At 53.7% G+C, this 26,841-nt stretch overlaps 1 protein-coding gene across 2 annotated transcripts in view; it reads left to right on the top strand.

The window, feature by feature from the left end:
• Positions 1–1,511: 1,511 nt before the first annotated feature.
• The window catches only part of TMEM63B (transmembrane protein 63B), an 88,373-nt gene continuing 63,043 nt past the window's right edge, over positions 1,512–26,841 (top strand). For both annotated transcript variants that reach the window (XM_075338966.1, XM_075338965.1), the window contains exon 1: positions 1,512–1,648. The gene's annotated coding sequence lies outside the window, so the exon portion shown is untranslated. The remainder of the gene's footprint in view (positions 1,649–26,841) is intronic.

Raw genomic sequence — 26,841 nt, 5'->3', positions numbered from 1 at the left:
AGCTCTCCATCCATGGAAATCTTCAAGCAGAGGCTGGATAAACATACAGCTGGCATGATTTAGGAAAAACTGCACTCGCAGGAGGTGGACCTGATGGCCCGGGAGGTCCCTTCCAAATCTACCATTCTATGAGCGAGGCTGAGGGGAGGATGTGGGCAAGGAGCCTGTGAGAGGAGCGAGGCTGAGGGGAGGGAGGCTGTGAGGAGGAGGCTGAGGGGAGGGAGCCTGTGAGGAGGAGGCTGAGGGGAGGGAGCCTGTGAGGAGGAGGCTGAGGGGAGGGAGGCTGTGAGGAGGAGGCTGTGAGGAGGAGGCTGAGGGGAGGGAGCCTGTGAGGAGGAGGCTGAGGGGAGGGAGCCTGTGAGGAGGAGGCTGAGGGGAGGGAGCCTGTGAGGAGGAGGCTGAGGGGAGGGAGGCTGTGAGGAGGAGGCTGAGGGGAGGGAGCCTGTGAGGAGGAGGCTGAGGGGAGGGAGGCTGTGAGGAGGAGGCTGTGAGGAGGAGGCTGAGGGGAGGGAGGCTGTGAGGAGGAGGAAGGCTGTGAGGAGGGAGGCTGTGAGGAGGAGGCTGAGGGGAGGGAGCCTGTGAGGAGGAGGCTGAGGGGAGGGAGGCTGTGAGGAGGAGGCTGTGAGGAGGAGGCTGAGGGGAGGGAGCCTGTGAGGAGGAGGCTGAGGGGAGGGAGCCTGTGAGGAGGAGGCTGAGGGGAGGGAGGCTGTGAGGAGGAGGCTGAGGGGAGGGAGCCTGTGAGGAGGAGGCTGAGGGGAGGGAGGCTGTGAGGAGGAGGCTGTGAGGAGGGAGGCTGTGAGGAGGAGGCTGTGAGGAGGAGGCTGAGGGGAGGGAGGCTGTGAGGAGGGAGGCTGTGAGGAGGGAGCCTGTGAGGAGGAGGCTGAGGGGAGGGAGCCTGTGAGGAGGAGGCTGAGGGGAGGGAGCCTGTGAGGAGGAGGCTGAGGGGAGGGAGCCTGTGAGGAGGAGGCTGAGGGGAGGGAGCCTGTGAGGAGGAGGCTGAGGGGAGGGAGGCTGTGAGGAGGAGGGAGGCTGTGAGGAGGGAGCCTGTGAGGAGGAGGGATCCTGTGAGAGGTGCGAGGCTGAGGAAAGGGAGGCTGTGAGAGGAGCGAGGCAGAGGAAAGGGAGGCTGTGAGAGGAGCGAGGCTGAGGAAAGGGAGGCTGTGAGAGGAGGAGGCTGAGGAAAGGGAGGCTGTGAGAGGAGCGAGGCTGAGGAAAGGGAGGCTGTGAGAGGAGCGAGGCTGAGGAAAGGGAGGCTGTGAGAGGAGCGAGGCTGTGAGGAGGGAGGCTGTGAGGATCACCCACATAGGATTAGGGAGGGAGGGAGGGGGGGGGTCTTCCCAGCATGCCTTCTGGGTGCCTCCTCGGCCTTTCAATGCTGTCTCCATAGTGACAGTTTTGTACCAGACAAATTGTATAAATAAAGTTACTGGTTGTTGAAGATAAACACAGAACATCTGCGCGCGCTGCTTCGACGTCATGACGCAGCCTGACTCCGCCTTGCGTGCCGGGCCGCAGTGGAGGTGGGAGGGGACTGCCGGTGACGTCACGGACTCTGCCTCCCACCTGCATTGTGTTCGTCCCCGGGCAGGGGAGCTGCGGAACCGGGAACCCAGAGCCGGGAGCCGGCGCCGAGGCCCAGCAGCGGCAGGTGAGTGCGGAGGGACCGCGCAGGCGCTGTAGGGCTGGCACAGCCCTCCCCCGTATACCGCTGTCTGTCTGCAGGGTGCGGAGCCTGAGTGTGAGCGCCGCCGCTCCACAACGGGAGAAAGGCGCATGTACGGCCGGGCGGAGGGGCAGCGGGGAGCGGAGCGTCGTACACCCCCCCCTCCCCTCCCGCGGAGCGTCGTACACCCCCCCCTCCCCTCCCGCGGAGCGTCGTACACCCCCCCCCCCTCCCGCGGAGCGTCGTACACCCCCCCCCCCCTCCCGCGGAGCGTCGTACCCCCCCCCCCCCCCCCTTGGGTCAGTGCTACCCATGCTCTCGGGGGCTGCTGGGCCTTGAAGCGTCACTCCAGCATTTTTTTTTCTTTTTCTTCAGTGTTGAAGTGACATTTTCAAGGGAATCTGCCACCAGGATCACTCCCCCCCCCCCCCCCCCCCATCTGAGGGCAACATAATGTAGAGACAGAGACCCTGATTCCAGTGATGGGTCACCACTGAGCTGTGTGCCGTCTCCTCCGGTGATGGGTCATTACTGATCTGTGTGCCGTCTCCTCCGGTGATGGGTCATTACTGAGCTGTGTGCCGTCTCCTCCGGTGATGGGTCACTACTGAGCTGTGTGCCGTCTCCTCCGGTGATGGGTCACTACTGAGCTGTGTGCCGTCTCCTCCGGTGATGGGTCACTACTGAGCTGTGTGCCGTCTCCTCCGGCGATGGGTCATTACTGAGCTGTGTGCCGTCTCCTCCGGCGATGGGTCACTACTGAGCTGTGTGCCGTCTCCTCCGGTGATGTGTCATTACTGAGCTGTGTGCCGTCTCCTCCGGTGATGTGTCATTACTGAGCTGTGTCCCGTCTCCTCCGGTGATGGGTCATTACTGAGCTGTGTGCCGTCTCCTCCGGTGATGGGTCACTACTGAGCTGTGTGCCGTCTCCTCCGGCGATGGGTCACTACTGAGCTGTGTGCCGTCTCCTCCGGCGATGGGTCACTACTGAGCTGTGTGCCGTCTCCTCCGGCGATGGGTCACTACTGAGCTGTGTGCCGTCTCCTCCGGTGATGGGTCACTACTGAGCTGTGTGCCGTCTCCTCCGGTGATGGGTCACTACTGAGCTGTGTGCCGTCTCCTCCGGCGATGGGTCACTACTGAGCTGTGTGCCGTCTCCTCCGGCGATGGGTCACTACTGAGCTGTGTGCCGTCTCCTCCGGTGATGGGTCACTACTGAGCTGTGTGCCGTCTCCTCCGGCGATGGGTCACTACTGAGCTGTGTGCCGTCTCCTCCGGTGATGGGTCATTACTGAGCTGTGTGCCGTCTCCTCCGGTGATGGGTCATTACTGAGCTGTGTGCCGTCTCCTCCGGCGATGGGTCACTACTGAGCTGTGTGCCGTCTCCTCCGGCGATGGGTCATTACTGAGCTGTGTGCCGTCTCCTCCGGCGATGGGTCATTACTGAGCTGTGTGCCGTCTCCTCCGGCGATGGGTCATTACTGAGCTGTGTGCCGTCTCCTCCGGCGATGGGTCACTACTGAGCTGTGTGCCGTCTCCTCCGGTGATGGGTCACTACTGAGCTGTGTGCCGTCTCCTCCGGTGATGGGTCACTACTGAGCTGTGTGCCGTCTCCTCCGGCGATGGGTCACTACTGAGCTGTGTGCCGTCTCCTCCGGCGATGGGTCATTACTGAGCTGTGTGCCGTCTCCTCCGGCGATGGGTCATTACTGAGCTGTGTGCCGTCTCCTCCGGCGATGGGTCATTACTGAGCTGTGTGCCGTCTCCTCCGGCGATGGGTCACTACTGAGCTGTGTGCCGTCTCCTCCGGCGATGGGTCACTACTGAGCTGTGTGCCGTCTCCTCCGGCGATGGGTCACTACTGAGCTGTGTGCCGTCTCCTCCGGCGATGGGTCATTACTGAGCTGTGTGCCGTCTCCTCCGGCGATGGGTCATTACTGAGCTGTGTGCCGTCTCCTCCGGCGATGGGTCATTACTGAGCTGTGTGCCGTCTCCTCCGGCGATGGGTCATTACTGAGCTGTGTGCCGTCTCCTCCGGTGATGGGTCACTACTGAGCTGTGTGCCGTCTCCTCCGGCGATGGGTCACTACTGAGCTGTGTGCCGTCTCCTCCGGCGATGGGTCACTACTGAGCTGTGTGCCGTCTCCTCCGGCGATGGGTCACTACTGAGCTGTGTGCCGTCTCCTCCGGCGATGGGTCACTACTGAGCTGTGTGCCGTCTCCTCCGGCGATGGGTCACTACTGAGCTGTGTGCCGTCTCCTCCGGCGATGGGTCACTACTGAGCTGTGTGCCGTCTCCTCCGGCGATGGGTCACTACTGAGCTGTGTGCCGTCTCCTCCGGCGATGGGTCACTACTGAGCTGTGTGCCGTCTCCTCCGGCGATGGGTCACTACTGAGCTGTGTGCCGTCTCCTCCGGCGATGGGTCACTACTGAGCTGTGTGCCGTCTCCTCCGGCGATGGGTCACTACTGAGCTGTGTGCCGTCTCCTCCGGCGATGGGTCACTACTGAGCTGTGTGCCGTCTCCTCCGGCGATGGGTCACTACTGAGCTGTGTGCCGTCTCCTCCGGCGATGGGTCACTACTGAGCTGTGTGCCGTCTCCTCCGGCGATGGGTCACTACTGAGCTGTGTGCCGTCTCCTCCGGCGATGGGTCACCACTGAGCTGTGTGCCGTCTCCTCCGGCGATGGGTCACCACTGAGCTGTGTGCCGTCTCCTCCGGCGATGGGTCACCACTGAGCTGTGTGCCGTCTCCTCCGGCGATGGGTCACCACTGAGCTGTGTGCCGTCTCCTCCGGCGATGGGTCACCACTGAGCTGTGTGCCGTCTCCTCCGGCGATGGGTCACCACTGAGCTGTGTGCCGTCTCCTCCGGCGATGGGTCACCACTGAGCTGTGTGCCGTCTCCTCCGGCGATGGGTCACCACTGAGCTGTGTGCCGTCTCCTCCGGCGATGGGTCACCACTGAGCTGTGTGCCGTCTCCTCCGGCGATGGGTCACCACTGAGCTGTGTGCCGTCTCCTCCGGCGATGGGTCACCACTGAGCTGTGTGCCGTCTCCTCCGGCGATGGGTCACCACTGAGCTGTGTGCCGTCTCCTCCGGCGATGGGTCACCACTGAGCTGTGTGCCGTCTCCTCCGGCGATGGGTCACCACTGAGCTGTGTGCCGTCTCCTCCGGCGATGGGTCACCACTGAGCTGTGTGCCGTCTCCTCCGGCGATGGGTCACCACTGAGCTGTGTGCCGTCTCCTCCGGCGATGGGTCACCACTGAGCTGTGTGCCGTCTCCTCCGGCGATGGGTCACCACTGAGCTGTGTGCCGTCTCCTCCGGCGATGGGTCACCACTGAGCTGTGTGCCGTCTCCTCCGGCGATGGGTCACCACTGAGCTGTGTGCCGTCTCCTCCGGCGATGGGTCACCACTGAGCTGTGTGCCGTCTCCTCCGGCGATGGGTCACCACTGAGCTGTGTGCCGTCTCCTCCGGCGATGGGTCACCACTGAGCTGTGTGCCGTCTCCTCCGGCGATGGGTCACCACTGAGCTGTGTGCCGTCTCCTCCGGCGATGGGTCACCACTGAGCTGTGTGCCGTCTCCTCCGGCGATGGGTCACCACTGAGCTGTGTGCCGTCTCCTCCGGCGATGGGTCACCACTGAGCTGTGTGCCGTCTCCTCCGGCGATGGGTCACCACTGAGCTGTGTGCCGTCTCCTCCGGCGATGGGTCACCACTGAGCTGTGTGCCGTCTCCTCCGGCGATGGGTCACCACTGAGCTGTGTGCCGTCTCCTCCGGCGATGGGTCATTACTGAGCTGTGTGCCGTCTCCTCCGGCGATGGGTCATTACTGAGCTGTGTGCCGTCTCCTCTGCTGCAGATCTAGCAGTCATACAGCTCAGGAATATGCTGGACTACCTGCAGCATGCCCAAGTAGTCTTGTAATGATAATCTTCTTCTGATTAAACAGTGATTTTTATCAAAACTACACTAAGCAGCCCAATAAGTGACACATCGCAGGAATCAGGATCTCTGCCTCTGTGTGATGCTGCTCTCATATTAGGTGTCAAAAACCTGGTGACAGAGTCCCTGTCCTATACTCACCTTCAGGTGTCTTTACATTCTCTCGGTGTCGCTCTTGTCCCGCGGCGTCATCTTCTCACTGTCCGGAAGTCAGAAGTTGCATCACAAACTCTCAATACAACTCTATGAGAGCCAGGACCAGATCAGAACAAGGCTCTCATAGACCTGCATTGAGTTGTGATGTACGGCTCAGCACTGGACACCGGAGCTGCCGGCAGGTCACAAATCACAGGAAAACGACCAGAGCGATGGTGGAAAAAGATGAAGATGCCGGAAGGCGAGGGACGGTCCGGGGACCAGGCGAGGGACGGTCCGGGGATCAGGCGGGGGACGGTCCGGGGATCAGGCGGGGGACGGTCCGGGGATCAGGCGGGGGACGGTCCGGGGATCAGGCGGGGGACGGTCCGGGGATCAGGCGGGGGACGGTCCGGGGATCAGGCGGGGGACGGTCCGGGGATCAGGCGGGGGACGGTCCGGGGATCAGGCGGGGGACGGTCCGGGGATCAGGCGGGGGACGGTCCGGGGATCAGGCGAGGGACGGTCCGGGGATCAGGGTCCTTCGATTTAAACCTCCACCCCAGCGGTGAAATAACAAAAAAAACCTGATGCTGATTGTTTCCATTGGGCAGTCCTTAGTCACTCGCCTCTTGTTTGGCCCATAGTGGCGCCATGCAGGTGGCTCGCCTCATGTTGACTCGCTGCTGTGCCCCGCCAGCGGCTCGCCTCCTGTTTTGACCGGTGGCTCGCCTCTTGTTTGGCCCGCAGCGCCCCCCCTCCCGGTGGCTCGCCTCTTGTTTGGCCCACAGTGCCCCCCCGGTGGTGACTCGCCTCCTGTTTTGGCCAGTGGCCCGCCTCCTTGTTTGGCCCGCAGCGCCCCACCCCCCTTCCCGGTGGCTCACCTCCTGTTTTGGCCCGCAGTGCCTCCCCCAGTGGCTCGCCTCTTGTTTGGCCCGCAGCGCCCCCCCTCCCGGTGGCTCGCCTCCTGTTTTGGCCCGCAGTGCCCCCCCGGTGGTGGCTCGCCTCCTGTTTTGGCCCGCAGTGCCCCCCCGGTGGTGGCTCGCCTCCTGTTTTGGCCCGCAGTGCCCCCCCCGGTGGCTCGCCTCTTGTTTGGCCCGCAGCGCCCCCCCTCCCGGTGGCTCGCCTCTTGTTTGGCCCACAGTGCCCCCCCAGTGGTGGCTCGCCTCCTGTTTTGGCCAGTGGCCCGCCTCCTTGTTTGGCCCGCAGCGCCCCACCCCCCTTCCCGGTGGCTCACCTCCTGTTTTGGCCCGCAGTGCCTCCCCCAGTGGCTCGCCTCTTGTTTGGCCCGCAGCGCCCCCCCTCCCGGTGGCTCGCCTCCTGTTTTGGCCCGCAGTGCCCCCCCGGTGGTGGCTCGCCTCCTGTTTTGGCCCGCAGTGCCCCCCCGGTGGTGGCTCGCCTCCTGTTTTGGCCCGCAGTGCCCCCCCGGTGGTGGCTCGCCTCCTGTTTTGGCCCGCAGTGCCCCCCCCGGTGGCTCGCCTCTTGTTTGGCCCGCAGCGCCCCCCCTCCCGGTGGCTCGCCTCTTGTTTGGCCCACAGTGCCCCCCCAGTGGTGGCTCGCCTCCTGTTGGCCTGAATTGATGGTTATATATTTCGGCACCTTCTTACTTTGTATCAGTCGGTACAGTTATCGTCGTGGTTACCTGCCGGGGGTGTGTCTGCTGTGTCGTGACCACTGAGGGGTGGGGTGCAGGGTGCACTAGCGCTGAAATGCTGAGCGCTCTCAGGTGCAGAGACCCGGAATTCTGTAAAACCCAGTGACCTTCTTCTTGGTTCCGGAAGCAGAGATGGCGGGAAGTGTTTGTCACCTGCGCGGTGGCGCTGGAGATAGTGGTGGTTAACCCCTCATACCACAGATGCGCTGCTGGCGTGGACCCAGCTGTGTTTGCCTGGAAACTGCTCTTGGCTTCATACTGAAATAAGCAAAAAAAATGTGGTTGTTCCAGCTCTGGGCCCTGCGCTCTGCATAGACTGACGGCAGCGAGCTAATGGAGCGCTATGTAGAGTGGGTACGGGGCGGCTCCGGGGCGCAGGTCACTCAGGGTCACAGATCTGCAGCCGGGTCCTCTAATCACTCGGTATCCCCTTGTCCACCACTTTGTGCTGCTGAGAGGGCGCCAGGCATATGGAGGATGCGCTGTGCCAGGCCTGTCCGGATGCCAGGGGCTCACAAGAGGCAATTGACCCTCGTATAAGTGGCGCTTACATCTTCCCGGAATGCAGGAACCGTCTCCTCCTGACAGCCATTACCTGATGTGCGCAAACGCAGAGCTATAGGGGGCAGGGCAACCGCGATCTACAGAGGTCACACCGCGAGCAATGCCCCCCGCTGTGTCTGAGGGGTAGACCCCGAACCAACATAACGGGGGGGGGTTTATCAGTGACCGGTGAGCTTGTGTCCTGTGTATAATAGCTGTGTATAGAGGGGGGATCAGTGACCGGTGAGCTTGTGTCCTGTGTATAATAGCTGTGTATAGAGGGGGGATCAGTGACCGGTGAGCTTGTGTCCTGTGTATAATAGCTGTGTATAGAGGGGGGATCAGTGACCGGTGGCCTGTGTATAATAGCTGTGTATAGAGGGGGATCAGTGACCGGTGAGCTTGTGTCCTGTGTATAATAGCTGTGTATAGAGGGGGGATCAGTGACCGGTGAGCTTGTGGCCTGTGTATAATAGCTGTGTATAGAGGGGGGATCAGTGACCGGTGGCCTGTGTATAATAGCTGTGTATAGAGGGGGGATCAGTGACCGGTGAGCTTGTGGCCTGTGTATAGAGGGGGGGGGGGGATCAGTGACCGGTGAGCTTGTGTCCTGTGTAGAATAGCTGTGTATAGAGGGGGGATCAGTGACCGGTGAGCTTGTGTCCTGTGTATAATACCTGTGTATAGAGGGGGGAGGGGGGGCAGTGACCGGTGAGCTTGTGTCCGGTGTATAATAGCTGTATATAGACGGGGGGGGGGATCAGTGACCAGTGAGCTTGTGGCCTGTGTATAGAGGGGGGATCAGTGACCGGTGAGATTGTGTCCTGTGTATAGAGGGGGATCAGTGACTGGTGAGCTTGTGTCCTGTGTATAATAGCTGTGTATAGAGGAGGGGGATCAGTGACTGGTGAGCTTGTGGCCTGTGTATAATAGCTGTGTATAGAGGAGGGGGATCAGTGACTGGTGAGCTTGTGTCCTGTGTATAATAGCTGTGTATAGACTGGGGGGATCAGTGACCGGTGAGCTTGTGTCCTGTGTATAATAGCTGTGTATAGAGGGGGATCAGTGACCGGTGAGATTGTGTCCTGTGTATAGAGGGGGGATCAGTGACTGGTGAGCTTATGTCCTGTGTATAATAGCTGTGTATAGAGGGGGATCAGTGTCCGGTGAGCTTGTGTCCTGTGTATAATAGCTGTGTATAGAGGGGGATCACTGTCCGGTGAGCTTGTGTCCTGTGTATAATAGCTGTGTATAGAGGGGGATCAGTGACCGGTGAGCTTGTGTCCTGTGTATAATAGCTGTGTATAGAGGGGGATCAGTGACTGGTGAGCTTGTCCTGTGTATAATAGCTGTGTATAGAGGGGGATCAGTGTCCGGTGAGCTTGTGTCCTGTGTATAATAGCTGTGTATAGAGGGGGATCAGTGACTGGTGAGCTTGTGTCCTGTGTATAATAGCTGTGTATAGAGGGGGGGATCAGTGACCGGTGAGCTTGTGGCCTGTGTATAATAGCTGTGTATAGAGGAGGGGGATCAGTGACTGGTGAGCTTGTGTCCTGTGTATAATAGCTGTGTATAGACTGGGGGGATCAGTGACCGGTGAGCTTGTGTCCTGTGTATAATAGCTGTGTATAGAGGGGGATCAGTGACCGGTGAGCTTGTGTCCTGTGTATAGAGGGGGATCAGTGACCGGTGAGCTTGTGTCCTGTGTATAATAGCTGTGTATAGAGGGGGGGATCAGTGACCGGTGAGCTTGTGGCCTGTGTATAATAGCTGTGTATAGAGGAGGGGGATCAGTGACTGGTGAGCTTGTGTCCTGTGTATAATAGCTGTGTATAGACTGGGGGGATCAGTGACCGGTGAGCTTGTGTCCTGTGTATAATAGCTGTGTATAGAGGGGGATCAGTGACCGGTGAGATTGTGTCCTGTGTATAGAGGGGGGATCAGTGACCGGTGAGCTTGTGTCCTGTGTATAATAGCTGTGTATAGAGGGGGATCAGTGACTGGTGAGCTTGTCCTGTGTATAATAGCTGTGTATAGAGGGGGATCAGTGTCCGGTGAGCTTGTGTCCTGTGTATAATAGCTGTGTATAGAGGGGGATCAGTGACTGGTGAGCTTGTGTCCTGTGTATAATAGCTGTGTATAGAGGGGGGGATCAGTGACCGGTGAGCTTGTGGCCTGTGTATAATAGCTGTGTATAGAGGAGGGGGATCAGTGACTGGTGAGCTTGTGTCCTGTGTATAATAGCTGTGTATAGACTGGGGGGATCAGTGACCGGTGAGCTTGTGTCCTGTGTATAATAGCTGTGTATAGAGGGGGATCAGTGACCGGTGAGCTTGTGTCCTGTGTATAGAGGGGGATCAGTGACCGGTGAGCTTGTGGCCTGTGTATAATACCTGTGTATAGAGGGGGATCAGTGACCGGTGAGCTTGTGTCCTGTGTATAATAGCTGTGTATAGAGGGGGGGATCAGTGACCGATGAGCTTGTGTCCTGTGTATAATGGCTGTGTATAGAGGGGGGGGATCAGTGACTGGTGAGCTTGTGTCCTGTGTATAATAGCTCTGTATAGAGGGGGGGGATCAGTGACTGGTGAGCTTGTGTCCTGTGTATAATAGCTGTGTATAGAGGGGGGGGGGAATCAGTGTCCAGTGAGCTTGTCCTGTGTATAATAGCTGTGTATAGAGTGGGATCAGTGACCGGTGAGCTTGTCCTGTGTATAATAGCTGTGTATAGAGTGGGATCAGTGACCGGTGAGCTTGTGTCCTGTGTATAATAGCTGTGTATAGAGGGGGGGGATCAGTGACTGGTGAGCTTGTGGCCTGTGTATAGAGGGGGATCAGTGACCGGTGAGCTTGTCCGGTGTATAATAGCTGTGTATAGAGGGGGATCAGTGACCGGTGAGCTTGTGTCCTGTGTATAATAGCTGTGTATAGAGGGGGGGATCAGGGACCGGTGAGCTTGTGTCCTGTGTATAGAGGGGGATCAGTGACCGGTGAGCTTGTGTCCTGTGTATAATAGCTGTGTATAGAGGGGGGGGGATCAGTGACTGGTGAGCTTGTGGCCTGTGTATAGAGGGGGATCAGTGACCGGTGAGCTTGTCCGGTGTATAATAGCTGTGTATAGAGGGGGATCAGTGACCGGTGAGCTTGTGTCCTGTGTATAATAGCTGTGTATAGAGTGGGATCAGTGACCGGTGAGCTTGTCCTGTGTATAATAGCTGTGTATAGAGTGGGATCAGTGACCGGTGAGCTTGTGTCCTGTGTATAATAGCTGTGTATAGAGGGGGGGATCAGTGACCGGTGAGCTTGTGGCCTGTGTATAATAGCTGTGTATAGAGGAGGGGGATCAGTGACTGGTGAGCTTGTGTCCTGTGTATAATAGCTGTGTATAGACTGGGGGGATCAGTGACCGGTGAGCTTGTGTCCTGTGTATAATAGCTGTGTATAGAGGGGGATCAGTGACCGGTGAGCTTGTGTCCTGTGTATAGAGGGGGATCAGTGACCGGTGAGCTTGTGTCCTGTGTATAATAGCTGTGTATAGAGGGGGGGATCAGTGACCGGTGAGCTTGTGGCCTGTGTATAATAGCTGTGTATAGAGGAGGGGGATCAGTGACTGGTGAGCTTGTGTCCTGTGTATAATAGCTGTGTATAGACTGGGGGGATCAGTGACCGGTGAGCTTGTGTCCTGTGTATAATAGCTGTGTATAGAGGGGGATCAGTGACCGGTGAGATTGTGTCCTGTGTATAGAGGGGGGATCAGTGACCGGTGAGCTTGTGTCCTGTGTATAATAGCTGTGTATAGAGGGGGATCAGTGACTGGTGAGCTTGTCCTGTGTATAATAGCTGTGTATAGAGGGGGATCAGTGTCCGGTGAGCTTGTGTCCTGTGTATAATAGCTGTGTATAGAGGGGGGGATCAGTGACCGGTGAGCTTGTGGCCTGTGTATAATAGCTGTGTATAGAGGAGGGGGATCAGTGACTGGTGAGCTTGTGTCCTGTGTATAATAGCTGTGTATAGACTGGGGGGATCAGTGACCGGTGAGCTTGTGTCCTGTGTATAATAGCTGTGTATAGAGGGGGATCAGTGACCGGTGAGCTTGTGTCCTGTGTATAGAGGGGGATCAGTGACCGGTGAGCTTGTGGCCTGTGTATAATACCTGTGTATAGAGGGGGATCAGTGACCGGTGAGCTTGTGTCCTGTGTATAATAGCTGTGTATAGAGGGGGGGATCAGTGACCGGTGAGCTTGTGTCCTGTGTATAATGGCTGTGTATAGAGGGGGGGGATCAGTGACTGGTGAGCTTGTGTCCTGTGTATAATAGCTCTGTATAGAGGGGGGGGATCAGTGACTGGTGAGCTTGTGTCCTGTGTATAATAGCTGTGTATAGAGGGGGGGGGGAATCAGTGTCCAGTGAGCTTGTCCTGTGTATAATAGCTGTGTATAGAGTGGGATCAGTGACCGGTGAGCTTGTCCTGTGTATAATAGCTGTGTATAGAGTGGGATCAGTGACCGGTGAGCTTGTGTCCTGTGTATAATAGCTGTGTATAGAGGGGGGGGATCAGTGACTGGTGAGCTTGTGGCCTGTGTATAGAGGGGGATCAGTGACCGGTGAGCTTGTCCGGTGTATAATAGCTGTGTATAGAGGGGGATCAGTGACCGGTGAGCTTGTGTCCTGTGTATAATAGCTGTGTATAGAGGGGGGGATCAGGGACCGGTGAGCTTGTGTCCTGTGTATAGAGGGGGATCAGTGACCGGTGAGCTTGTGTCCTGTGTATAATAGCTGTGTATAGAGGGGGGGGGATCAGTGACTGGTGAGCTTGTGGCCTGTGTATAGAGGGGGATCAGTGACCGGTGAGCTTGTCCGGTGTATAATAGCTGTGTATAGAGGGGGATCAGTGACCGGTGAGCTTGTGTCCTGTGTATAATAGCTGTGTATAGAGTGGGATCAGTGACCGGTGAGCTTGTCCTGTGTATAATAGCTGTGTATAGAGTGGGATCAGTGACCGGTGAGCTTGTGTCCTGTGTATAATAGCTGTGTATAGAGGGGGGGATCAGTGACTGGTGAGCTTGTGGCCTGTGTATAATAGCTGTGTATAGAGGGGGATCAGTGACCGGTGAGCTTGTGTCCTGTGTAGAATAGCTGTGTATAGAGGGGGGATCAGTGACCGGTGAGCTTGTGTCCTGTGTATAATACCTGTGTATAGAGGGGGGAGGGGGGGGCAGTGACCGGTGAGCTTGTGTCCGGTGTATAATAGCTGTATATAGACGGGGGGGGGGGGTCAGTGACCAGTGAGCTTGTGGCCTGTGTATAGAGGGGGGATCAGTGACCGGTGAGCTTGTGTCCTGTGTATAATAGCTGTGTATAGAGGGGGATCAGTGACTGGTGAGCTTGTGTCCTGTGTATAATAGCTGTGTATAGAGGAGGGGGATCAGTGACTGGTGAGCTTGTGTCCTGTGTATAATAGCTGTGTATAGAGGAGGGGGATCAGTGACCGGTGAGCTTGTGGCCTGTGTATAATAGCTGTGTATAGAGGGGGGATCAGTGACCGGTGAGCTTGTGTCCTGTGTATAATAGCTGTGTATAGAGGGGGATCAGTGTCCGGTGAGCTTGTGTCCTGTGTATAATAGCTGTGTATAGAGGGGGATCAGTGACCGGTGAGCTTGTGTCCTGTGTATAATAGCTGTGTATAGAGGGGGATCAGTGACCGGTGAGCTTGTGTCCTGTGTATAATAGCTGTGTATAGAGGGGGATCAGTGACTGGTGAGCTTGTGTCCTGTGTATAATAGCTGTGTATAGAGGGGGATCAGTGACTGGTGAGCTTGTGTCCTGTGTATAATAGCTGTGTATAGAGGGGGATCAGTGACTGGTGAGCTTGTGTCCTGTGTATAATAGCTGTGTATAGAGGGGGGGGATCAGTGACTGGTGAGCTTGTGTCCTGTGTATAATAGCTGTGTATAGAGGGGGGGATCAGTGACCGGTGAGCTTGTGTCCTGTGTATAATAGCTGTGTATAGAGGAGGGGGATCAGTGACCGGTGAGCTTGTGGCCTGTGTATAATAGCTGTGTATAGAGGAGGGGGATCAGTGACCGGTGAGCTTGTGTCCTGTGTATAATAGCTGTGTATACAGGTGGGATTAGTGACCGGTGAGCTTGTGTCCTGTGTATAATAGCTGTGTATAGAGGGGGATCAGTGACCGGTGAGCTTGTGTCCTGTGTATAGAGGGGGATCAGTGACCGGTGAGCTTGTGGCCTGTGTATAATAGCTGTGTATAGAGGGGGGGGATCAGTGACTGGTGAGCTTGTGTCCTGTGTATAATAGCTCTGTATAGAGGGGGGGGATCAGTGACTGGTGAGCTTGTGTCCTGTGTATAATAGCTGTGTATAGAGGGGGGGGGGTGATCAGTGTCCAGTGAGCTTGTCCTGTGTATAATAGCTGTGTATAGAGTGGGATCAGTGACCGGTGAGCTTGTCCTGTGTATAATAGCTGTGTATAGAGTGGGATCAGTGACCGGTGAGCTTGTGTCCTGTGTATAATAGCTGTGTATAGAGGGGGGGGATCAGTGACTGGTGAGCTTGTGGCCTGTGTATAGAGGGGGATCAGTGACCGGTGAGCTTGTGTCCTGTGTATAGAGGGGGGATCAGTGACTGGTGAGCTTATGTCCTGTGTATAATAGCTGTGTATAGAGGGGGATCAGTGTCCGGTGAGCTTGTGTCCTGTGTATAATAGCTGTGTATAGAGGGGGATCAGTGACCGGTGAGCTTGTGTCCTGTGTATAATAGCTGTGTATAGAGGGGGATCAGTGACCGGTGAGCTTGTGTCCTGTGTATAATAGCTGTGTATAGAGGGGGATCAGTGACTGGTGAGCTTGTCCTGTGTATAATAGCTGTGTATAGAGGGGGATCAGTGACTGGTGAGCTTGTGTCCTGTGTATAATAGCTGTGTATAGAGGGGGATCAGTGACTGGTGAGCTTGTGTCCTGTGTATAATAGCTGTGTATAGAGGGGGGGATCAGTGACCGGTGAGCTTGTGTCCTGTGTATAATAGCTGTGTATTGAGGAGGGGGATCAGTGACCGGTGAGCTTGTGGCCTGTGTATAATAGCTGTGTATAGAGGAGGGGGATCAGTGACCGGTGAGCTTGTGTCCTGTGTATAATAGCTGTGTATAGAGGGGGATCAGTGACCGGTGAGCTTGTGTCCTGTGTATAATAGCTGTGTATACAGGTGGGATTAGTGACCGGTGAGCTTGTGTCCTGTGTATAATACCTGTGTATAGAGGGGGATCAGTGACCGGTGAGCTTGTGTCCTGTGTATAATAGCTGTGTATAGAGGGGGGGATCAGTGACCGGTGAGCTTGTGTCCTGTGTATAATGGCTGTGTATAGAGGGGGGGGATCAGTGACTGGTGAGCTTGTGTCCTGTGTATAATAGCTCTGTATAGAGGGGGGGGGGATCAGTGACTGGTGAGCTTGTGTCCTGTGTATAATAGCTGTGTATAGAGGGGGGGGGGAAATCAGTGTCCAGTGAGCTTGTCCTGTGTATAATAGCTGTGTATAGAGTGGGATCAGTGACCGGTGAGCTTGTCCTGTGTATAATAGCTGTGTATAGAGTGGGATCAGTGACCGGTGAGCTTGTGTCCTGTGTATAATAGCTGTGTATAGAGGGGGGGGATCAGTGACTGGTGAGCTTGTGGCCTGTGTATAGAGGGGGATCAGTGACCGGTGAGCTTGTGTCCTGTGTATAATAGCTGTGTATAGAGGGGGGGGATCAGGGACCGGTGAGCTTGTGTCCTGTGTATAGAGGGGGATCAGTGACTGGTGAGCTTGTGTCCTGTGTATAATAGCTGTGTATAGAGGGGGATCAGTGACCGGTGAGCTTGTGGCCTGTGTATAATACCTGTGGATAGAGGGGGATCAGTGACCGGTGAGCTTGTGTCCTGTGTATAATAGCTGTGTATAGAGGGGGGGGATCAGTGACCGGTGAGCTTGTGTCCTGTGTATAATAGCTGTGTATAGAGGGGGGGGGGATCAGTGACTGGTGAGCTTGTGGCCTGTGTATAGAGGGGGATCAGTGACCGGTGAGCTTGTCCGGTGTATAATAGCTGTGTATAGAGGGGGATCAGTGACCGGTGAGCTTGTGTCCTGTGTATAATAGCTGTGTATAGAGGGGGGGGATCAGTGACTGGTGAGCTTGTGGCCTGTGTATAGAGGGGGATCAGTGACCGGTGAGCTTGTCCTGTGTATAATAGCTGTGTATAGAGGGGGATCAGTGACCGGTGAGCTTGTGTCCTGTGTATAATAGCTGTGTATACAGGTGGGATCAGTGACCGGTGAGCTTGTGTGCTGTGTATAGAGGGGGGGGGGATCAGTGACTGGTGAGCTTGTGTCCGGTGTATAATAGCTGTGTATAGACTGGGGGGATCAGTGACCGGTGAGCTTGTGGCCTGTGTATAGAGGGGGGATCAGTGTCCGGTGAGCTTGTGTCCTGTGTATTATAGCTGTGTATAGAGGGGGGGATCAGTGACAGTGACCGGTGAGCTTGTGTCCTGTGTATTATAGCTGTGTATAGAGGGGGGGATCAGTGACCGGTGAGCTTGTCCTGTGTATTATAGCTGTGTATAGAGGGGGGGATCAGTGACCGGTGAGCTTGTGTCCTGTGTATAATAGCTGTGTATACAGGTGGGATCAGTGTCCGGTGAGCTTGTGTCCTGTGTATAGAGGGGGGGATCAGTGACCGGTGAGCTTATGGCCTGTGTATAATAGCTGTATATAGACGGGGGGGGGGATCAGGGACCGGTGAGCTTGTGTCCTGTGTATAATAGCTGTGTATAGAGGGGGATCAGTGTCCGGTGAGCTTGTGTCCGGTGTATAATAGTTGTGTATAGAGTGGGATCAGTGACCGGTGAGCTTGTCCTGTGTATAATAGTGTATAGAGTGGGATCAGTGACCGGTGAGCTTGTGTCCTGTGTATAATAGCTGTGTATAGAGGGGGGGGATCAGTGACCGGTGAGCTTGTCCTGTGTATAATAGTGTATAGAGTGGGATCAGTGACCGGTGAGCTTGTGTCCTGTGTATAATAGCTGTGTATAGAGGGGGATCAGTGTCTGGTGAGCTTGTCCTGTGTATAATAGCTGTGTATAGAGTGGGATCAGTGACCGGTGAGCTTGTCCTGTGTATAATAGCTGTGTATAGAGGGGGATCAGTGACCGGTGAGCTTGTGTCCTGTGTATAATAGCTGTGTATAGAGGGGGATCAGTGTCTGGTGAGCTTGTCCTGTGTATAATAGCTGTGTATAGAGTGGGATCAGTGACCGGTGAGCTTGTCCTGTGTATAATAGCTGTGTATAGAGGGGGATCAGTGTCCGGTGAGCTTGTGTCCTGTGTATAATAGCTGTGTATAGAGGGGGGGATCAGTGACCGGTGAGCTTGTGTCCTGTGTATAATAGCTGTGTATAGAGGGGGATCAGTGACCGGTGAGCTTGTGTCCTGTGTATAATAGCTGTGTATAGAGGGGGATCAGTGACCGGTGAGCTTGTCCTGTGTATAATAGCTGTGTATAGAGGGGGGGATCAGTGACCGGTGAGCTTGTCCTGTGTATAATAGCTGTGTACAGAAGGGGGAATCAGTGACCGGTGAGATTGTGTCCTGTGTATAGAGGGGGGATCAGTGACCGGTGAGCTTGTCCTGTGTATAATAGCTGTGTATAGAGGGGGGATCAGTGACCGGTGAGCTTGTGTCCTGTGTATAATAGCTGTGTATAGAGGGGGATCAGTGTCCGGTGAGCTTGTGTCCTGTGTATAATAGCTGTGTATAGAGGGGGGGATCAGTGACCGGTGAGCTTGTCCTGTGTATAATAGCTGTGTATAGAGGGGGGATCAGTGACCGGTGAGCTTGTGTCCTGTGTATAATAGCTGTGTATAGAGGGGGATCAGTGTCCGGTGAGCTTGTGTCCTGTGTATAATAGCTGTGTATAGAGGGGGGATCAGTGACCGGTGAGCTTGTCCTGTGTATAATAGCTGTGTATAGAGGGGGGATCAGTGACCGGTGAGCTTGTGTCCTGTGTATAATAGCTATGTATAGAGAGGGATCAGTGACCGGTGAGCTTGTCCTGTGTATAATAGCTGTGTATAGAGGGGGGATCAGTGTCCGGTGAGCTTGTGTCCTGTGTATAATAGCTGTGTATAGAGGGGGATCAGTGACCGGTGAGCTTATGTCCTGTGTATAATAGCTGTGTACAGAAGGGGGAATCAGTGACCGGTGAGATTGTGTCCTGTGTATAGAGGGGGGATCAGTGACCGGTGAGCTTGTCCTGTGTATAATAGCTGTGTATAGAGGGGGATCAGTGTCCGGTGAGCTTGTGTCCTGTGTATAATAGCTGTGTATAGAGGGGGGGATCAGTGACCGGTGAGCTTGTGTCCTGTGTATAATAGCTGTGTATAGAGGGGGATCAGTGTCCGGTGAGCTTGTGTCCTGTGTATAATAGCTGTGTATAGAGGGGGGGATCAGTGACCGGTGAGCTTGTGTCCTGTGTATAGAGGGGGATCAGTGACCGGTGAGCTTGTGTCCTGTGTATAATAGCTGTGTATAGAGGGGGATCAGTGACCGGTGAGCTTGTCCTGTGTATAATAGCTGTGTATAGAGGGGGATCAGTGTCCGGTGAGCTTGTCCTATGTATAATAGCTGTGTATAGAGGGGGGGGATCAGTGACCGGTGAGCTTGTCCTATGTATAATAGCTGTGTACAGAAGGGGGAATCAGTGACCGGTGAGCTTGTGTCCTGTGTATAGAGGGGGGATCAGTGACTGGTGAGCTTGTCCTGTGTATAATAGCTGTGTATAGAGGGGGGGATCAGTGACCGGTGAGCTTGTGTCCTGTGTATAATAGCTGTGTATAGAGGGGGATCAGTGACCGGTGAGCTTGTGTCCTGTGTATAATAGCTGTGTATAGAGGGGGGGATCAGTGACCGGTGAGCTTGTCCTGTGTATAATAGCTGTGTATAGAGGGGGATCAGTGACCGGTGAGCTTGTCCTGTGTATAATAGCTGTGTACAGAAGGGGGAATCAGTGACCGGTGAGATTGTGTCCTGTGTATAGAGGGGGGATCAGTGACCGGTGAGCTTGTCCTGTGTATAATAGCTGTGTATAGAGGGGGGATCAGTGACCGGTGAGCTTGTGTCCTGTGTATAATAGCTGTGTATAGAGGGGGATCAGTGTCCGGTGAGCTTGTGTCCTGTGTATAATAGCTGTGTATAGAGGGGGGGTGAAGTGACCGGTGAGCTTGTCCTGTGTATAATAGCTGTGTACAGAAGGGGGAATCAGTGACCGGTGAGATTGTGTCCTGTGTATAGAGGGGGGATCAGTGACCGGTGAGCTTGTCCTGTGTATAATAGCTGTGTATCGAGGGGGGATCAGTGACCGGTGAGCTTGTGTCCTGTGTATAATAGCTGTGTATAGAGGGGGATCAGTGACCGGTGAGCTTGTGTCCTGTGTATAATAGCTGTGTATAGTGGGGGGGGATCAGTGTCCGGTGAGCTTGTGTCCTGTGTATAATAGCTGTGTATAGAGGGGGATCAGTGTCCGATGAGCTTGTGTCCTGTGTATAATAGCTGTGTATAGAGGGGGGGATCAGTGTCCGGTGAGCTTGTGTCCTGTGTATAATAGCTGTGTATAGAGGGGGGGATCAGTGACCGGTGAGCTTGTCCTGTGTATAATAGCTGTGTACAGAAGGGGGAATCAGTGACCGGTGAGATTGTGTCCTGTGTATAGTGGGGGGATCAGTGACCGGTGAGCTTGTCCTGTGTATAATAGCTGTGTATAGAGGGGGGATCAGTGACCGGTGAGCTTGTGTCCTGTGTATAATAGCTGTGTATAGAGGGGGATCAGTGTCCGGTGAGCTTGTGTCCTGTGTATAATAGCTGTGTATAGTGGGGGGGATCAGTGACCGGTGAGCTTGTGTCCTGTGTATAATAGCTGTGTATAGAGGGGGGGATCAGTGACCGGTGAGCTTGTGTCCTGTGTATAATAGCTGTGTATAGAGGGGGGGATCAGTGACCGGTGAGCTTGTCCTGTGTATAATAGCTGTGTATAGAGGGGGATCAGTGACTGGTGAGCTTGTGTCCTGTGTATAATAGCTGTGTATAGAGGGGGATCAGTGACCGGTGAGCTTGTCCTGTGTATAATAGCTGTGTATAGTGGGGGGGATCAGTGTCCGGTGAGCTTGTGTCCTGTGTATAATAGCTGTGTATAGAGGGGGATCAGTGACTGGTGAGCTTGTGTCCTGTGTATAATAGCTGTGTATAGAGGGGGATCAGTGACCGGTGAGCTTGTGTCCTGTGTATAATAGCTGTGTATAGAGGGGGGGATCAGTGACCGGTGAGCTTGTCCTGTGTATAATATCTGTGTATAGGGGGGGATCAGTGACTGGTGAGCGTGTCCTGTGTATTAGTTCTTTATCAGTATATGATGCTCGGTGGTTGGCATCGCGTGTTTTGGCTCTTGTATTTTTGCTTTATTCGAGGTTTTGTCTGGTTCCTTCACCCAGTGTTATCTGCTGACGGTCGTCCGGGGACGGCAGCGTCTCATCGCTGTCAGCAGACGGTCTGGGCGGCAGCGCTCAGCATTTTGTGGTGTGGTGAGGTAGAGGAGTTGGGGGCGCATCACGGGGTCCTGGATTTGTGGTTGATGAATCGTGAACCTTGCATCACAAAGCCACGTGCACACCTTTTAGTAGTTGAGTTTTTTCCACCAAAATCGGGAGTGGGTGATAAAGCAGACGTGGTACCGTGTTTCTGTTATACAGTGACTTGTGAAAGTATTCAGCCCCCTTGATTTATTTTTTTTCACCCTTTTCCCACATTTCAGGCTTCAAACATAAAGATAAAAATGTTAATGTTCTGGAGAAGAATCAACAACAAGTGACACAATTGTGAAGAGGAAGGAAATTTATTGTTTATTTTAAACTTTTGTAAAAAAAGAATAAACTGAAAATTGTGGCGTGCAATATTATTCACCCCCTTTACTGTCAGTGCAGAAACTCCCTCCAGAAGGTGATTGAGGATCTGTGAATGATGCAATGCTGTCCTAAATGACTGATGATGATGAATATAAGCCCCTGTGTGTGATCAAGTCTCCGTATAATGCCCCTGCTCTGTGATAGCCTCATGTTCTGTGTAAAGCGCAGAGAGCATCATGAAGACCAAGGAACACAACAGGCAGGTCCAGGATACTGTTGTGGAGAAGTTTAAAGATTTGGTTACAAAAAGATTTCCAGAACTTTACACATCCCAAGAAGCCCTGTGCAAGCGATCATATTGAAATGGAAGGAGTATCATACCACTGGAAATCTACCAAGACCCGACCGTCCATCCAAACTGTCATCTCACACAAGGAGAAGACTGATCAGAGACGCAGCCAAGAGGCCCATGATCCCTCTGGATGATCTGCAGAGATCTACAGCTGAGGGGGGAGAGTCTGTCCATAGCACAACAATCAGCCGTACACTGCACAAATCTGGCCTTTATGGAAGAGTGGCTAGAAGAAGCCATTTCTCAAAGATATCCATAAAAATTGTGGTTTAAAGTTTGCCACAAGCCACCTGGAGACACCAAACATGTGGAGGAAGGGGCTCTGCTCAGATGAAACCAAAATCGGACTATTTGGGCCCAATGCCAAACGATAAAGCAACACAGCTCATCACCCTGAGCACACCATCCCCACTGTCAAACATGGTGGAGGCAGCATCATGGTTTGGGCCTGCTTTTTCTTCAGCAGGGACAGGGAAGATGGTTAAAATTGATGGGAAGATGGAGCCAAATACAGGACCATTCTTGAAGAAAACCTGTTGGAGTCTGCAAAAGACCTGAGACTGGGACGGAGATTTGTCTTCCAACAAGACAATGATCCCAAACATAAAGCAAAATCTACAATTTAATGGTTCACAAATAACCGTATCCAGGTGTTAGAATGGCCAAGTCACAGTCCAGACCTGAACCCAATCGAGAACCTGTGGAAAGAGCTGAAAACTGCTGTTCACAAACGCCTCCATCCAACCTCACTCAGCTCCAGCTGTTTACAAAGGAAGAATGGGCGAGAATTTCAGCCTCTCCATGTGCAAAACTGATAGACAAATACCCCAAGAGACTGCAGCTGTAATCACAGCAAAAGGGGGCGCTACAAAGGATTCACTTACAGGGGGTGAATAATATTGCACGCCCCAATTTACAGTTATTTATTTTTTTATAAAAGTTTAAAATAAGCAATAAATTTCCTTCCTCTTCACAATTGTGTCACTTGTTGTAGATTCTTCACCAGAACATTCACATTTTATCTTTGTTTGAAGCCGGAAATGTGGGAAAAGGGTGAAAAATTTAAAGGGGCTGAATATTTTTGCAAGGCTTTGTACGTCATCTGTGATTGTCCCACTCCACTTTTGGCTACAGAATCTCACCATGTCCATGGGGCCCGCGTTCTTCTTTTGTAAGGTGGAGTCCGCTGGCCACAGAACCGAACACGTGGATTTTGTGGTCTGTGTGAATGCAGAAGCCTCATCGGCCTTTCCTTAAATTGTTTTTTTGTGTTTTTTCTATTCACACATCAGTCGGGAGCTTTCCCAGCGTACATGCCTCCAGGCAATCCATCACCAGACGCCGGCTCCTGCTCTGACGTGGAGGATGTAGGGCCAGAGACCCTGATGAAAGCTTCGTCACTTACTGGGCTGCCGGCTGCAGCTTTGACAAGATCCTGGTTTTCTTTGGTTGCAGAGCTATCAGTTCTCTGAATGCGGATTTCAGTATAACGCCTCCCCGATGGGATTTTTTTTCTGGTCTCTGAAAGTTTGTTGCAATAGTTACCAGTGACAAATAAAATTGAAAATCGCACTGATACATTGTAACCAGGGCTGTGGAGTTGGTAAGGCTAAGTTCACATTTCCGTTGATTTGTATCAGTCACATGCGTCGCTTGACGCATGTGACTGATGCGCTGTACAACGCTGTACAACGGATGACAAAGAACAGAATTCTTTGTCGGATTCCGTTGTGTGCGGGGGGCGGAGTTCGGGGGCAGAGCCGAGCGGGGGGCGGGGCCAGGCGCTGAGGATGTCAGTGGAAGTGCTGCGGTCTGCATGGCTGGGGACAGGTGAGTGTATCTGTGAGTGAGTGTGTGTATGTGCATGTATGTATGTATGTATGTATGTATGTATGTGTGTGCACATGCAAAGTGCGGGAGGGGGCGGAGCCGAGCGGGGGGCGGGGCCAGGCGCTGAGGATGTCAGTAGAAGTGCTGCGGTCTGCATGGCTGGGGACAGGTGAGTGTATGTGTGAGTGAGTGTGTGTATGTGCATGTATGTATGTGTGTGTGCGCACATGCAAAGTGCGGGAGGGGGCGGAGCCGAGCAGGGGGCGGGGCCAGACGAGGGTGTCAGTGCTTGTCTGCATGGCTGGGGACAGGTGTGTGTGTGTGTGTGTACACACATGTGCGGAGTGCGGGAGGGGGCGGGGCCGAGCGGGGAAGTGTCGGCCTCCCTGCACACGTAACCAGCCTAAATATCGGGTAACAGCAAAGCATCCGATGTTTACCTTGGTTACCCGATATTTACCTTGGTTACGGGCCTACACCGCTTAGCGCTGGCTCCTTGCACCGTAACCAGGGTAAATATCGGGTAACCAACCAAAGCTGGTGACGTGTGCAGGGAGCCAGAGAGCATGCGCAGCGAAATCCGACGGATCTCGCTGCTCAAAAAACGTTACATGCTGCGTTCCCCCCGCCCGGCGGTCAGTCGTTCCACGACTGATCAGTCGGGCGGAGGGTGCAACGCAGCATCATCAGTCACAATCCGCTGCTCATACAAGTCTATGGGAGCAGCGGAATCCGCTAAACGGATTCCGCTGTTTACAAGAGCAGCGGATTGTGACTGATAGATTTTAGCGGAAATGTGAACTTAGCCTAAGCCAAACCTTCGACTCTGACTCCACGGCTACAATGTGAACAGCAGACATTTAATCATTTTTATGATACAATAATCAAGATATTTAGATAGAACATAAAATATATTTATTGGATACAACTTTAGAACACAACTGTAATAAATTGTAAATATGTAATATACAGTAGATTACATATATCTTGTGTGTGCATGTATTATACGGTGGAACCTCGCTTAACGAGCATTTCGCTTAACAAGCAAAGCGTTCTGTAAATTTGTAACCTGCTTTACAAGAAAGCTTTGCTGTACGAGCAAAATCCTCAAATTTTTATTTGAAAAAACACAACCCACATTCCCTCGTTCACCAATTTATTGACAAGAACAATCAAATCCGGGTCCGGCGTAATCCAATAAGGGGGGGGGTGTCCCACGACGATCCATACCATAGTCACTGTCCCAGTAAGTGAAGAACAGAATGTTCCCCATTGGCTGGGAGAGTAATGCAGTGACCTGAGCTAACATCAATAGGTCAGCCCAGGTCACTGCAGGGGCTGACGAGCGCTGCTGTCAGGAGGTTAGATGAGATCATTACCTGCTGTGGTGATCTCCTGCAGTCCTGCCATCAGCGCTGTCACTGCCTTCTATGCCCGCCGCGTTCTCCGCAGTATCGCGAGAGCCTGTGACGTCACTGCTAGTGAAAGTCTCGGGCTGCGGGCATAGACAGCAGTGACAGCGGTGACGTCAGGAGGCAGGAGATCGTCATAGCAGGTAATGATCTCATCTCACCTCCTGACAGCAGCGCTCGTCATCCCCGCGGCTGCACACACTGCAGGGTGACAAGTCGCTGACACTGCGGGCAGACACTGACACTGCTGTGCTGGCAGCCGCGGGGCTGGAGCGGGACACAGACTGCACGGGCACCTGGAGGTCACACGGAAGCGCTTCTGTGCGGCGTCCAGGGAGTGTGACGTGTGTGTTTACTCTGCTCCGCTTCCTCTTCTGTCATAATGACATCACTTCCTGCAAAACCGCAGGCAGCGATGAGCATTACCGCAGGTAAACCGCGGCTATACCGGGGGTATACCGCACATCATTTGCTACCTGTGGTATACCCGCGGAATTTCGCGATTACATTACAGTGAATGGAGTGAAATACCGAAGCTACCTGCGGAAAATAAGTGACATGCACATTTTCTCAAGTAATTTTCTCAAGAAAATCTTCACAAAGAATTTTCTTGAGGATAAAAAAAACGCAGCGTGCGCACAATATTTTTTTTTCCATAGGTTTTGCTGGGAAATGTCTGCAGAAAGATTACAAACATTTCTCGAGAACTTTCCGCAGCAAAACCGCGGGTAAAACGGCCTAGTGCGCACATAGCCTAAGGCTATGTGCGCACTGGGAAATGGAATTTTCTTGAGAAAATTCCGCATGCTCTTAAAGATTACCGCACCCGCGGTAAAAAACCGCGGCAAACCGCACCCGAAAACCGCATGCGGTTTGCTGCGGTTTCACCGCGGTATTGTTCGCGGTATTGCCGCGGTTTTGCCGCGTGAGGGTTGGGATGTGCTTTATTGCATTCAATGCAATAAAGCACATTGAGAAAAAAAAAAAAAGTCATTTAATTCTGAGATAGTAGATAGGGAGGGATAGATAGATAGAGGACAGATCGCTGCATTTCCCACGGTCGACAGTGAGTTCACATTACCGGCCGTGGGAAATGACCGGTGATTACCTCTGCTGCATTTATTCAGTGCTGTGTCTGTGTCAGTCGCGGCTGGATGGAAGCAGCACAGGACCTGTGGATTATGCCGGAGCTTTGGTGCGGGAGGGGTTAATAAAATGGTGAACGAGGCTTGTTTGTTTTATTTAAAATAAAGGATTTTTCGGTGTGTGTGTTTTATTCACTTTACTTACGGGTTGATCATGTCAGCTGTCACATAGACGCTGCCATGATCAAGCCTGGAGTTAATGGCGGTGATCCACCATCATTAACCCCTTGTATTACCTTGCTGCCACTGCTACACGGCGGCAGGAAGAGCCGGGGACACGCCGGTGCTGCCGCATAATGCATGTGACAGTCCCGGGAAAGCTGCAGGCTGCTATTCTCTGCTGCGGGAGGGGGAGTGAGGCGGGGGACATTATCCCTGCCCCTCTCCCTCCCCAGCCTGAGAATACCGGGCCGCCGCTGTGTGCTTACCTTGGCTGGACGGTAAATATACAGCAGAGCCCACGTGGTTTGTTTTTTTTTTTTATATTTCCGTTTGCTTTCTATGTGTGTTCTGTGTGTGTGTGTGATCTGTGTGTGTTTACTCTCTGCTCCGCTTCCTCTTCCTTTAATGACATCACTTCCCTGCAAAACCACAGACAGGCGATGTACATTACCGGAGGTAAACCGCGAAATACCGCAGGGAATAACGCAGGAAAACGCAGTGAACCGCACAGAATTTGCTGCCTGTGTTATTCCCTGCGGGATTTCATGATTAACATTGGAGTCAATGGAGTGAAATCCCGCAGCGATGTGCGGAAAAGAAGTGACATGCACTTGTTTTTGCTGCGGGATTTCCGCAGCAAAACATGCAGCTGTCAAATTCCGCCCAGTGCGCACAGGATTTTTTTTTCTCCATAGGATTTGCTGGTGGTTGACTGCAGAGATGTTCTGAACATTTTCTGCAGCGAAACATGCAGAAAATCCGCGGCAAAATCCGGTAAGTGCGCACATAGCCTAAGGATGTTCTGTGTGAGTGCAGTTAGTCTGCTCCACTCTCCTGTCCTTCTCCCACCAATGCAGCTCTCTACCCAAGTAGCTTTTCATGTCCTGGGTCTCCATGAGGCTATATACAGCAGTCTGTATCTCCTATGCTGTATATGAACAGCAGTCTGTGTCTCCTATAGGATATATTCTACTTTTCAGTTTACCCGCTGTGTATGACCTAATCTAATGTATAATGATCTTCTGTCAACTCTACTGTCTTGTCAATTAAGTCA

The sequence above is a fragment of the Anomaloglossus baeobatrachus genome, chromosome 3 (genome assembly GCF_048569485.1).
Source record: "Anomaloglossus baeobatrachus isolate aAnoBae1 chromosome 3, aAnoBae1.hap1, whole genome shotgun sequence".
NCBI lineage: Eukaryota > Metazoa > Chordata > Amphibia > Anura > Aromobatidae > Anomaloglossus > Anomaloglossus baeobatrachus.
The sequence above is the reverse complement of the archived record's forward strand: the minus strand, read 5'-3'. Positions and strand labels throughout refer to the sequence as shown.